This window comes from Pleurodeles waltl, chromosome 6 (assembly GCF_031143425.1).
Source record: "Pleurodeles waltl isolate 20211129_DDA chromosome 6, aPleWal1.hap1.20221129, whole genome shotgun sequence".
In the NCBI taxonomy this organism is placed as follows: domain Eukaryota; kingdom Metazoa; phylum Chordata; class Amphibia; order Caudata; family Salamandridae; genus Pleurodeles; species Pleurodeles waltl.
Window position 1 is genome coordinate 1,526,656,668 of NC_090445.1, and position 15,006 is coordinate 1,526,671,673.

At 45.0% G+C, this 15,006-nt stretch overlaps 1 protein-coding gene across 1 annotated transcript in view; it reads left to right on the top strand.

Moving 5' to 3' along the window:
* C1QTNF12 (C1q and TNF related 12) overlaps positions 1-15,006 on the top strand; it is a 147,744-nt gene that overhangs the window by 49,851 nt on the left and 82,887 nt on the right. The gene's annotated exons all lie outside the window — the stretch shown is intronic.

Consider the following 15,006-nt stretch of genomic DNA (forward strand, 5'->3'; position numbering starts at 1 on the left):
GATAGATTAAGACAGTTTGGAAGCATTGCTGTGGCCTTACACACACACACACACACATATATATGTGTCTATATATATATATATATTTGTTTTTTATATATATATATATTGCACACTTTCTCCTGTGTTTAAGGAAAAGACAGCACTCCACGAACAAAACGAGTTCCATTGTTTTATTTGCCTACAGGGACGCGTTTCTGCCTTCATCAACCTGTGGTTCGCCATTTTGGCTCTGTTTAAATACTCCAATCTTAATGTTCACTATCACCATATACTGTGAAAGAACCGTATTTGTTACAATTATCAATTGCATTTACCATATAATCATCTGATCACTGTTAATTATTTGATCTTGTCATAATATTAAACATTTTTTTTTTAATCTGTTTGTGACTTGGAAACTTTTACCTAACGACACAAATAGGTTGTACAATACTTCTCCTCTATTCTGTGAATGTTCTTTTTGTTCAAGATGTATGGCCTACCAAAATATTCATGTTTATTTCACGTTTTTTAACGTTATTATTCATTAACGATTTTCTTTAAATTTATGAAACCCTGAATAAATCATTCAAAACGAATTCAAAAACATTCAAAAATATTTTAAAAAAGATACAGAAAAAATTACGAACTTGGCTAAACTGTTATATTGTGGTAATAACACATGACCCAATATGAGTGCCCTACTGTTGACATAACATACAGCTAGTTCAATACAAATGGATATACATCTCTTCTCTACTGTTTAACCCATTTGGTTCTTTAGTATCGAATGGCAATATATATTTGCAACACTTGAGAGCAATATTGAATAAAGATGATTCTTATCCAGTTGCCAGACACATACATGAGGTACATGGAGGTAAAATAGAGGATATAACATACAGTGTCATAGATGGAATTAAAAAAGATATTCGAGGAGGAGATAGAGAAAAGAATCTAAGTAAATTGGAATCCAAATATATATTGGCATTCGATACTAAAGAACCAAATGGGACCAAACACTGCAAGGTCAGCCCAGGCTTAATCTGATCCAGGTCCATCATGCAGGCAGAGGGGCCATCGCAATCCTCAGCATCAGAACAAAGTTTAGTCAATGTCGCTACCATCAGGGAGACCCACATCCACTCCATTTGCTGGTCCGCAAGTCGGATGCGCTTTTTTGGGGATAGTCTTGACATATCTGGCAGCCCGTTTCGGGTCCGTAAAGAAATGTAGCTTGCCCTTATGCAGTACCCGCATCTTGGCAGGATAAATGAGGGAAAACTTGGCATCTGTCTGACTCAAGGTGCGCTTAACCGGGAGAAATGCCCTACTAGCAGCCTGCACCCCTGGAGTATAGTCCATAAAAATGTTGAGCTCTGTGTTATTATATATCACTGGGCAGCGTTCTCGAACCAGCCGTAGTATTGTGTCCTGTCACGGTAGTTCAATAAGCTCACAATGATGGGCCACGCCGGCGCTCCCGGAGGGGGCCGGGGGCCAAGTGGCTGGTGTGCCCGCTCCACCACCAGCACCTGAGAGAGCTCACCAGGAAAAAGTGATGCAAACATAGGGCCTGATTCTAACTTTGGAGGACGGTGTTAAACCGTCCCAAAAGTGGCGGATATACCACCTACCGTATTACGAGTTCCATAGGATATAATGGACTCGTAATACGGTAGGTGGTATATCCGCCACTTTTGGGACGGTTTAACACCGTCCTCCAAAGTTAGAATCAGGCCCATAGTCTCCATGTAATCCTCCATGCGTCCCATGGCCGTTGACTCTGGCCAACCTAAGATACGAATTTTGTTGCGGTGGGACTGGGCAGCTTCCCTCCATCCTCGCGAAGGCCATCCTCTAGATCCGATGTACGAGACTCCACCTGCTCAAGACGGGTGGTGTGACCATCCACCCTCTCCTTCAAGCGTACCATCTGTTCAATCAGATGGTCCTGTTTCCAATCAATACTAGCCAGGCTGTGTTTAAGGTCTACAAACATAGCTTTCACAGAGGGCGATTGCATGTCCTCCTCTTGGGGGTAGGTCGTCCGACGACCGACCAGCTTGGTCGCTTTTCTTTTTGCCCTCAAACGTAAGTTTGGGCTGCTTCTGATCCACCTTCCCCTTGTCAAACAGCCCCCAGCGCCCACTCAGGTGTACACCCTAAGGCACGTCAACGTGGGCAGCCACCCAGGGAAAGGGAGGACAGGAGACATTGTCAATCGCCCAACACGTCTGAGGTCAAACGCCTTCACCTGCAGTCACCAGATGGTGCCAGCTCGCCCCGTCAAAAATAAAGATAGATGGGCCCTCGCCTGCAGTGCCAATTTTCTCCAATGGAAGTGACGCCTCCCGGTCCCAGCTGCATTCACCACAGCCGCGGCCACGTGTCGCGGAGTGTGAGCGCCACCCCACTAGACCGCAGCAGGATGCCCCCAATCAAGGCGCTGAGCAAGGCCACCAAAGAACTCTTCTGAGATTAGTGGGGAGCCGCTAGCCAGCTGCGACCACCCCCACACCAGGCCTCGGCACGTCCTCGGGGCACCAATGCGCACCCCCCCTTCAAAGGGATCTCAGCAGCTCACTGTTAGGCCGCACGGTGGAGCGGAGCACAAAGGTAGCCCTGCCCACCCAGGACACCAGCACTCCCGCTCCAACACCTGAGTGGCCCGTGAGCCGACTTACCTGCCGACTAGACCGCTCAGGAAATCCACCATCAATGGCCTCCGTGGCACTGCCAAGAAGCCGCGGGCCGTGAGCAGGTAAGGAGGGGTGGGGAGGTGGGTGTCCTGCCACAACTCCAACTGCGGGAGCGCCTCAATCCTAGACTGCTCCTGTGCAAACCCAAGGGAGGCGGCGCAAGGCCCACTGCCGGCTCCGCGATCTGCGTGCTGGCCACTGTTCCCACAAGGGAGCCCTCAGCACCACCGGTCTCCGCCGCAAAATTTTGCCTTCCCACACCGGGAGACAGCCCCAGCCAGCATCAGAAGCCGGTCCCGGCAGGATAAATGCCAAATTAAAGCTCCTGCCCAGCATAGCCTCACGGAGTGGCGGCCATTTGCAGGACAGCCAAGCCACGCCCCCCCTCTTGGCTGCAACTTTGACAGCTGCTGCCAAGTCAGAGCAAAAACTAGATTAAAATTGCTCCCGTAAGCTGCTATTTAAAGCAGCTCTCCCTGCTTGAGCTATGCCAACTCCCACATGACGCGGGAAGGCAGCTAGGACCGCCGGGGCTTTGCGGCTCCCCCACGCGGTCCTGTCACTCTCTCTGTCTCTCAATCTCTCTCAATGTTATTAAAAAACAATGTATATATTCACTTAAAAAACAAAAGGTCACAAGAATGTTATAGTTAGGTTCTGAATTTACTCGCAAAAAAACATAGAAAATCAACAATTATAGGTATGGTTATCTCAAACAACTATAACTTGGCTATAAGATAACTATAACACCCGCCCCCGCCATGCATATTTTTGTCCTCAATAATTTTTCTGCAAATGTTACATTGATATTATGAATGATGATATCAAAGATGGCATGAGTGATGTAATATGTTGGGTAATAAGCAGTGTATGTCGAGGGCGCCAGTTATAGGTATCTTAGGGCACAAGTTATAGTTACTTGAGATAACCATAACTGCTGTATTTCTATGATTTTTTGTGATTAAATTCAGAACCTAACTTTAATGTCTCTGTAACCTTTGTTTTTTTCCCAGTAGATTTCCCTGTTTTTTAATTCTATTTCCTAACTATAATGTCGCTGTAACCTTTGATTTTTTTTAGTGAATTTCTATGTTTTTTTAAAATGTTAAGTAATTTTAATTATTTTATGTTAACCCAACCCCTCTTGAGCATGGCCTTTGTCCATGCGCTGCGGGGTATGGCTTCAGGGCCTGGTCTGCGGCCACAGCGCCCTATATGTACCAACCCCGTGCTACGGACGGCCTTCAACAGTGCGCAGTGAGGGTTGGCCGCAAGGCCTATCCCCTATAAACACTCAAACCCGTGCCAGGGCTGTGCGCAGCGGTAGTTGGCCAGGCCATGTGGCCTCCCCCCATACGTGCCTGACACTGCACCAGGCATGCCCTTTGGCCTTGGATGGCTGAGTAAGGCCACAGCCAACACCCTATAAGCACTCAAGCTTGTGCCATGCATGATCTTTAGCATGCAGTGAGGCCCTACAGCCATTAACCAGTCAACCCTGCACCACACACAGCTTGGCTAACACAACAAAGGGCAGGGTAGGAATACCCTGACCCCCCGAACCTTGGTGCTGTGTCCGTTTGGGGCCCATCCACCAGGCAGAAAAGCATCTTCAAATTTTTTGCCAAAAAATTGAGGCAGATACGTGAATCTCCAGCAAAAATGTTCGCTGTTGCTTGGCGGGAACTGTCAGCGCAAGTTATAGTTATCTTAGGCCACGAGTTATAGTTACTTGAAATAACTCTGCCTAACTATAATGTCCCTGTAACCTTTGTTTTTGCAAGTGAATTTCTATGTTTTATAAACATTTCCTAGCTATAATGTCCCTATAACCTTTGGTTTTTTGAGTCGCTTTCAATGTTTTTTTAAATGTAAAGTAATTTTCATTACTATACATTAATCCAGCCACCGCCACACACTGCCTTCGGTCATGTGTGGTGGGGGTTGGCCGCAGGGCCTGGCTTGTGGACAGTCCCTGTGGCCAATCCCACTAACCACCCAACCCAATGCTACACAACACCTCTGGCCATGCGCAACGGGTGTTGGCCACTGGGCCTTTCTCTCTCGGAGTGAGAATATGTGTGAGAGGGTGTCTGGGTGTGAGGATGGGTGTGAGAGTGTCTGTCTGGGTGTGAGAGTGAGTGAGAGGGTCTATGTGGATGTGAGAGTGGGTGTGAGTGTCTGATTGCACTCCAATAGATGAAAGATGCATTCACCTCCATGAAGGATTTCCGATCATTTTTCAATATTCCGAGCAAGCACACTTGTATTGCCTTCTCCAAGCCCAAGAGTTAGGATAATTTGTCCTTTCCCAGAGATGAAGCTTAAACTGGGACACCAGCTACATTTATATTTGTAATTGCATCCTGTTGAGGTTTAATTTCTGTGAAATGAGCATCATGGCCAGAATAGAAGCTCACTTCCTTGTTTATCCAAGAGTCCCCAGTTTTGCACAAATTGGCTATCCAATGGGAGCACTTTCTACTGGTTAGGTTGTAAGTGCTACCTTGTTTGGTAAATGTCCATTGTGGGGGAGGGTGGCTGGGGCCCAGCCTTTTAGTACTTTGGGTATTGGTGATTGCGGGGGAGCCTCAAGGCCCCTGCGGTCCCAGCCGGGTCCCTGCCTCTTGCGGGAGTTGGCATTGCTGTCACTGACAGCGAGCTGCTAAAGATGCAGCTCCCTGTCTGTGAGAGCAATTGTTTTCTCTGTTTCCTTGCCTGCATCTCTGCAACCAGGGAAACAGAAGAAGCCTCCACTTCCAGCAAGCTAGGGCTATGTGACATCTCTCACTTGCCAGAACCAGAGTGTTTTCTCTGACTTGGCGGGAGCTGTCAAAGTTCCCTCCAAGTCAGAGCAAATAGCAATGACCCGTGGGTGGGCACCCTGGGACATATCAGGAGCCGGTCCTGTGAGGTGGCAGTTCCCAAGGCCATCTATGGCTCCTTGAGGAGGGGGTCACGCAGCCCCATTCCAATGTTGTTTTTGCCCCAGAGAGGTTTCTCCAGGGATCTGAAACGGACCCCCTTCATTCTTTTATTTTGACCCCATGGAGATTGCAGTCCCTAGGGCTATGGGGTGGGGGCAGCCCCCCAATGTTAATTTAATCTTTATCCCTGAGGAGGTGAGGTGGTTGTCCCTGGGGCTCTGTTGGGGGCCATTCGGGCCTCCTTTGTATCAAATTATAGTTTTGCCCCAGAGAGGTGGTGGTCCCCGGGGTGCGAGGGGGGCCTGTCACTCCTCATGCATACCAGTCTGTGTTTGCTTTTGCAAACTGGTGGTCCCTGGGGGAAATACAAACCCTCCTTTTGAAAGCTCCCTATGCTCCCCGGCTCCGGCCCAACCAGGTGCAAATCATTTTTTTTAAATGTTGGTTCAGTGGATACGGATCTGTGGATTTTCCCAACATTAAAAGAAAAAGCTTTTTTAGCTCTGGCATGGTCCGTAAGAGACCCCTGGACCAAGGCTAGGAGCTCAGGGTGGCCCTAATCTGACCCCTTTTCTTTTTTTTCACTTTATTTCTGGGACTCGGCTGAAACCAAGTCCCAAGATGGCTGCCAACACTTCCTTGTTGAAGTGTTGGCAGCCAATCAGATATCAGCACAGGGAAAGTTGGATCCGCGGAGTATCTGCGTGCCCATATATATATTTTTTGCCCTTTAATATCTCTACAACCATTGAATGAATTTACACCAAATCGCACAAAACATACTTCCTGAACCAAGAGCTAGCTTTCTGCTAAATTTGGTATAATTCTGTCTAGCAGTTCGGACTGTAGTCGTGTTCAAAATCCCTATGGAAAAATGCATGGGGAAATTAGTTTTGGGACACCCTTTCTCTCACCCCCCTCAGCTGACGATCACCCCGAAACTTTCAAGACAGCAGCTGAACTGATCAAGTATAAGTTTTTAACATTTTGCGAAGATTTGTCAAGCAGCACCAGAGTTATTGGCAAAACAAAAAACGCTCTTTATATGGAAACTCGGTCATAACTATAATTACCGACTAGCAACTGGCAGTAGGTTATATATTTATTTGTATATCTCTGGCTGTCAATAATTAATGTAATTCATGAAGTTTTGCGAATATGCATGCGAAAAGAAGCGTTGCAATTGGCTGACTGCAACCTGACTAGAAAGTTGCGACCGCCATTTTATTTCACAGGACACAGTTCCCGGGGTGAAAATTTTAATTTAAAGTGACATAAGGAATTCAGGGTGAAGGTACCGTGACCCCAGGGGTATGACATAGGTGTGTTTTAGGATTATAGCTTTAACATAATTTTGCATCACAGGCAGAGATATTCATGACAATTCTAGCATTTTCTTGAATGTCTGCAAATTATTCACAAAATATTCACGATAATGGAAAAATTTGAAAGAAAAACCACAGACTCATTCATACACTAATTCATTCACTCATACATGCATTTAGAGGCTCAAGTGTCCAATCACACACTCGCTCAGACACTCATGCACGCACTCAGACCCACTCATAGACTCACACACCCACTTTCAGACCCATTCACACACCCATTCACACATCCACTCACAGACTGGCACTGTGGCCAAGCTGCGCTTGCATGACCAAAGGCCATGCGTGGCGCAGGGTTGGGTGTGCGGACAGCCTTTGGAACAGGGTTCATTTTGACCACAGCCCTGGGCAGGTGGCGGTCCCTGGGGCATATATAAATCGATGTCCCCGGGACCTGGCCCAACCTGGGGCTCTATAAAAAAAACAGGCGCAAGGGTGTTTTCTTAATTTGAATTTTCACCAGATCTGCCATGAATTTCAATGAACATTTAAAAAAAAAACTTTTTTAGCTCTGAGGGTTCCCTCTGGGACCCCAGCACCAGAGCTTAGGGGTTAGGGTGACTGTTCTCTGGCCCCTTGTGTTTTTAAAAACATGTTTAGTGGGACTCGGCTGAAGCCTACTATCAAGATGGCTGACAACACTTCCTGGTTTGAAGTGTTGGCAGCCAGTCAGAGCTGTGCATTTCCCTGCACATGCTCATCTTTTTTCGCAAAGTCTTGACTGCCAGAGATTTACAAATCTTGTTTCCCTTTAATATCTCCAAATCTACTGAACGGATTTACACCAAAGAAGTGAAAGCACAATCTGCGTACCGAAAGCTAGCTTTCTGCCAAATTTGGTGTAATTCCGTCCATTGATTCGGGCTGTAGTGGGAATTAGCATGGGAAATTCTTGTTAAGAAACTATAACTTGTGTTCTAAAGTAACTCAAGGTCATGAGTTATAGTTTTGCCTATAACTTTGTCACCGTTTGATGAATCTTCACAAAATTTAAAAAAACTAGTACGCTACTTACTTCAGCTGCCATCTTAAAAAAATCAGGGTGATCTGTCAAGTGGTGGCTAAGAAAAAGGGGGCCCTAAATTGTGTTTTCCTCATGTAATTTTCCATAGGGATTTTGAACATGACTACAGCCTGAATCGCTGAACGGAATGATATCAAATTTGGCAGAAAGCTAGCTCTTTGTCCAGAAAGAGCTTTTGTTGTAATTTGGTATAAATCCATTCAGTAGTGTTGGAGTTTTTAAAGGAAAAATAAATATAGATATCTTGGGATGCAGATCCACTGAGGATGCAACAGATCTCATGCTGAGATCTGATTTGCTGGCAGCAATTCAACCTGGCAGTCATCTTGGGACTCAGACTCAGCTGAGTCCCAACAAAAAAAGTTTTAAAAAAACAGAAAGGGCAGGATAGGAATCCCCTAATCCCCTAAACCTGGTAGTTGGTGACAAAGGGGTTTGCTGTGAAATCGTGGTTGATCCTCGAATCCGTGGCAAAAATGTAAGAAAAGGCCCGAAGGGCCAACTCTCTCTCTGCTGCTGCATCGCTCTTGCTCCTGTCTTCGTCTTGTTTTTCCCCATATTCTTTGTGTTCCTTCCCCCTGCTTTTTCCTCATTCTCACTGCATTCTGCTTGTTTTCCCCCTTTTTTTGTTGTACCCTCTCCTTGCTTTTCCCTTGTTTTCTCTGCTTTCTCTTTGCTTTTCCCCCATATTTTGTGTGCCCATGCCTTGCATTTCCCTAATTTTCGCTGCTTTCTCCATGCTTTTCCCCTGCTTTTTGAGGCCTTCTCCTTGCTTTCCCCTATTTTTTTGTGTGCCCACGCCTTGCATTTCTCTAATTTTCGCTGCTTTCTCCATGCTTGTCCCCTGCTTTTTGAGGCCTTCTCCTTGCTTTCCCCTAATTTTTACTCCTTTCTCCTCTGTTTTTTGTGTGCCTCATCCTTGTTTACCTTTGTTTTCACTGCTTTCTCCTTGCTTTTTCCTTCGATTTTTGAGTGCCTTCTAAATTGAAAAAAGGCCCAGCTCTCTCAGTGCTGCTGCATCGCTCTTGCTCCTATCTTAACCTTGCTTTTTCCCCTGTTTTTCAAGTGCCTTCTCCTTGCTTTTCCCTTGTTCTTACTGCTTTCTCCTTGCTTTTTTCCCTGGCTTTTGTGCCCTCTCCTTACTTTCTCCTCATTTTCAGTGCTTCCTCCTCACTCTTCCCTCATTTTTGTGTGCCCGCTCCTTGCTTTTCCCTCGTTTTCACTTTCTCCTTGTTTTTTCACAGTTTTTGGAGTGCCTTCTCCTTGCTTTTCCCCTCTTTATCACTGCTTACTCCTTGCTTTTTCCCTTTTTTCGAGTGTCAAGCACAGCTAATTATCCCACATATTACATCAGTAATTGCATCTTCTATGACATCATTGATAATATCATTGCACCATTTGCAGTAAAATTATTGATGTCAAAACTGTGCGTGTTGGGGGCGCGAGTTGTAGTTACGCTTAGGGCACAAGTCATAGTCACGTTATAGTACACTTATTTTAGTGTATATATATATATATATATATATATATATATATATATGTATAGCCCTTGCTTGACAGATCACCCTGAAACTTTCTAGACAGCAGCTGAAGTGAGCATAAAAGTTTTTCGGAAAATGTTGTGAAGATTCGTCACCCGGTGCCAAAGATATAGGCAAATCCAAAAACGCTTTTTCTAGGTTATATATATATATATATATATATATATATATATATATATATATGTATATATATGTTCACTTAAAAAACCAAAGGTTACAGGGACGTTATAGTAAGGCTCACATTTTAAATGTACCAAACCATAGGAATTCAGATTCACCAGATATAGCTAGAGTTATCTCAAGTAACTATAACTTGTGCCCAAGATAACTATAACTCATGCCCTCTCCATGCAAAGTTTTTTCTTCAATATTTTGGAGTAATTTGGAGGTAATTAGCAGTGCTTAGCGAGGGCACGAGTTATAGTTACCTTAGAGCACAAGATATAGTTACTTGATATAACGCTAACTATAACAGGTGAATTTTTATGGTTTGGTACATTTAAAATATGAGCCTAACTATCCCTGCAACCTTTGTTTTTTTTCTGGGAATTTCTGTTTTTTTTAACCTAAAGTAATTTTCATTACTATAAGTTAATCCAACCCCCGCTGCGCATTGCCTTTGGCCATGCATGGTGACAGATGGCCACATAGCCTGGCTTATAGCCAGATCCTGTGGCCAACCCCCCTTAACCACCCAACTCCATGCTGCGCAAAGCCCTTTGGATGTGTGCAGCGGGAGTTGGCCTCCGCCTGTTTCTCTGGGTGTGAGAATAGGTGTGCCAGGGTGTATCTGGGTGTGAGAGTGGCTGTGAGAGTGTCTGTCTGGTGTGAGAGAGGGTGCGTCAGGGTCTTAGTGGGTCTGTGAGTGGGTGCATCAATGTCTGTGTGAGTCTGTGAGTGGGTGTGTGAGAGTCTGAGTGAGTCTGTGAGTGGGTGCATCAGTGTTTAAGTGGGTCTGTCAGTGGGTGGTTCATGGTCTGAATGCAGCTGTGAGTGGGTGCACGAGGAACTGAGTGGCTTTATGAGTGGGTGCGTAAGGGTTTGAGTGGGGGAAAGAGATTGAAAGAGAGAGAGAGTTTTTCAGGCTTTGTTTAATTATATATTTAGAATAAGATATTTCTGCACAAAATGAAAAAAAAAAAGTATTTGTAAATTAAAAAGAGTAATATCACCTTTTTTATTAACCTTAAACCTTTAATACTGCCAATAAATGAAAGTAGGGACAATGATCAAAGACACACATGGACTAGAACCATCAACTTTCAGTGTGAGGGCCTGTGGCCTTAAACATTATGCCTCAGGTGACTCCTTACCTTTTTTTTAAGTCATTGCATGGAGAGACCATTGCAATGACTCTCTCTTTCTCTCTCTCTCTCTTTCTCTCTCTCTCCCCACCACCCCATTATGGGATGGAAAAGAGAGAAAGCGAGAGTGATAGGACTGCGGGGGAAGCCTCAAAGCCCCTGTGGTCCCTGCAGGGAGCTGGTTTTAATAGGGTTGGCACCCTGGGACGAACAAGGAGCCGGCCCTGGGGGTGGTGGTCCCCAGGGCCATCAGTAGCTCCCCGAGGGGAGCCGCATGGCCCCCTCCCACAAACATAGCCCCATGGAGGTGATGGTCCCTGGGGTTGGTGGTCCAAATCGGACCCCCTTCTTCCTTTTACTACAGCCCCAGGAAGGTGATGGGTACTGGGGCAGCAGGGGGCCATGTGGCCCGCTGTATCAAATTACTTTAATGCCCCGGGGAGGTGGCAGTCCCTGGGACAGTAGAGGGGCCGCCTGGCACCCCTCATCAAATGACTTTAATGCCCGAGGATGTGGCGATCCCCAGGGAAACGGAGGTCTGCGTGGCACCATAGATCAAATGACTTTGATGCCCAGGGAAGGTGGTGATCCCTGAGGCTGCGGGAGGGCCCACCGTACACATAATGTTTTTAGCCCCATGAGAGGTGGCGGTCCCCAGGGCTGCGGGTGGGAGGCGGGCAGCCCTGTGTATTAAAATTAGAAATGCCCCCGGGACTTGTCCACCTGGGGACTTGAGAATAATGAAGCGTGGGAGCCCGCCCCTCATTTATTTTTTTCACCAGATATGCCACGAATAACAGTGAAAATTTCAAGACTATGCTTTTAAGCTGTGGGGGATCCCTCTCGGAACCCAGCACCAGAGCTAAAGGGTCAGGGTGACCCTCCTCTGGCCCCCCTTTTTTTTTAACACTTTCATCTGGGACTCGGCTGAATCAGATCACTGATATGGCTCCCAGCACTTTCTTGTTCAAGTATTGGCAGCCAATCAGATCTCAGCACAAGATCGAAAGGGGTCGCGAATCCTTTGCGCCCCTACATATACAGATTTAGATTTTCGTTAATTTCCCTAAAACTACTGAACAGATTTACACCAAATAACAAAAAGGCCTCTTTTTGGACTACGAGCTACCTTTCTGTTAAATTTGGTGTAATTCTTTCTATTGGACTCGGCGCTATCGCTGTTCAAAATCCCCACAGAAAAATGAATGGGGAAAACGTGCTTTGGGACCCCCCTTTTTCTCTGCTCCCGCTTGACAGATCACCCCAAAACTTTCCAGACAGCAGCTGAAGTGAGCATAAAGTTTTTGGGAAAATTTTGTGAAGATTTGTCAACCGGTGTCAAAGATATAGGCAAATCAAAAAACAATTTTTCTACAGAAACTAGGTCCTAACTATAACTACGCAGTGGCAACTGCCACTAGGTTTTATGTATATGTGTGAAATTGGAGTATTCTGATTGGCCCAGGGGACTTTATTTCTCACGAGTCAGCACGTTTCCGGGGGAGTCATACTCCCACATGCGCTCTGATTGGCTGTGAGCAATACGAGAAAAATGTTGCTGACAGCCATTACAGTATTACAGTATATATATATATATATATATATATATATATATATATATATATATATATATATATATATATATATATATATGTATGTATCTATCTATTGATAGATAGATAGATAGATAGATAGATCCCCCAGAGCTAAGACACATATTCTAAGAGGCTATATATAAATGTATCTATCCATTCATAGATAGATAGATAGATAGATAGATAGATAGATAGATAGATAGATAGATAGATAGATAGATAGATAGATAGATAGATTCCCCAGAGCCAAAACACATATTCTAAGCTTCGGAGACCCGATCCCGGGCCTTCTTTCTTTTTTACAAAGGGGAGGGGGCACACAACACCCCCACTCCAAGCATATTGTTGCCCTAGGAACATATGCACCCCTTCCCCCTTTTCTTAAAGAATTAGCCCCCGCTCTGACCATATTGTTGCCCTGGGAACATATGCACCCCTTCCCCCTTTTCTTAAAGAATTGGCTCAGGGAGGTTCATTTTCTAGTGCCATAAACAGTCTGGGAGGTGGGGCCACTTTCCCCCCTCCCATATGTTTAATCATCAGCCCAGGGATGGGGCCCACGAGACCTTGAAAAGGCTAGGGAGGGAGGGGCTGTACGCCCCATTTGGTTTGATTTTCCTGTGGTCCCAGACTGCCTTTTCCTTTTGTTTTTTTAAACACCACAGTCCCGCATGAATCTCCTGGCATTGTGGGATTTAAAAAAATAAAAAATAACGATATATATTTTGGTCCCAGGGGTGGTGACTCTGGACTTCTCCAAGAGCATAGGGGTAGGGTATCCCTAACCTGTCCCCTCATACAATTTTTTATACTCAGGACAGGAGACTTAGGGCCTCATTACGACTGATCACGACTCTGACTGCCGCCACCTCATCAGGATCCTTGATTCTGGTGGTAGCAGCGGTCCCCTGATAGGCCAGGGTCGTAATCTGACAGTGGGAATGCCAGGAGTATGGGAGTCCGACCGCCACCACGGGTCATAATAGAGCCTTAAGTCCCTGAGTCCTGTAATAGATGCCTGCAACATTATTCTTCATTTTGTAGGCAGGCAGTCAGAGTCCTCACTCTCGCAGGAGCTCATCTCCTGTAGGAGTAAACTGGCACAAAGTTAAAAATCCCCCTGGGCCAATCAGAATGCCATATTTTTCAAAATTGGGTTTGAGGGACTCTTGCAAGGGTCCTTCAAACCCAACTGTCCAGATATACAAATATTTTTGTACCTTAATATTTCAAAAACTACTGAACAGATTTACACCAAATCACAAAAAGCATGCTTTCTGGACCAAGATCTAGCTTCCCACCTAATTTGGTGTATCTCCTCTGAGCAAACTATGGAGGTTTGTACCTGTTGGAGAGAGATTTGAGGTTTGTCAAGTGGCGGTTTTGACTCATCTACAGTAAGGTAGCACAAAGGGTTAATATGCCTGCTGCAAAGAACGTGTACTAAGGAGATCACAGAACAGTATTTTATGTGCACAGCTCATTGAATTACTCCTTTTGTCACAGAGATCCTTTTGTACTCTGCAGTTCATAAGCTACAATCATATTCTAGCAAAGTGAGCCATCAAAGTGCTGCATGCAAACTGCATGGTACAGGTTAGAAAATAATGTTTGTACTAGTCTTTCATTATTCTAATTTTGCTGAAAAGGGTTTGCTTGGATAGAAATTAATTCTTATTAGTATAGTCAACCATAACCACTGTGTTACGTTCTGAATCCTGAGTTTGTGCTCCCCTTGACCAAGCACTCTTAAAAAATGCCTACCAATATGAATGAAATGTGAATACTACACCTTGTAGTCCCCTTTGTCCTCTGTAACGTTTTCTATACACTGATTTACACACATGTAATTTATTGTCCCTTTAAGTGTGTGTGATGTAAAGTGCTCCAACACCCTACAATGGTATGAGAGGTGCTATGAAACAAATGAAATACATGTGAGAGAGAGGCCATCGAGAGATGAGAGGCACTATCGGAGGGTGATAATGGGGAAATTATTGCTGTTTACTGGTGCACTGTAAGGCCATCATTTACTATGCTTTAAAAACTAGAACAATTGAATATATAATAAAACGTGTTATGGAATGCACCATGTTTGCCATTTTTTCCCTGTTTGTTTGGTGGTAGAACACCACCCACAAACTCCCCTTGTAGTGGTCAAGTTTGCTCGAAATGCAGTGTATGGGGGCTGGTCTGACAACATTTGCCTGGGCTGCTTTGGGTTCCCAGTTTGGTCCTATGCACAGCAGTCAGGCCACTCACAGTGAGCTGTCCATGATGAAGGATGCATGCACAAGAGTAGGCACAGGTTTCATAGCTGTTCTAACTCTATGCGGATTCTAGGAGGTGCTGTTGTATTATAGTTATATGCAATGGGTAACATTTTTATTACAGGGATATGGTTACCATGTTTTCTTTTCTTTTTCTTTTCTTTAGTGGTCCTTTTTGGTCCTCAGTATCAATGTATCTATGAATAATGATAACTGATTGACCAACTACTAAGTTAATGACGTGAGGAAGGTTTTAGGTTCTCTGGTTAGAGCAGG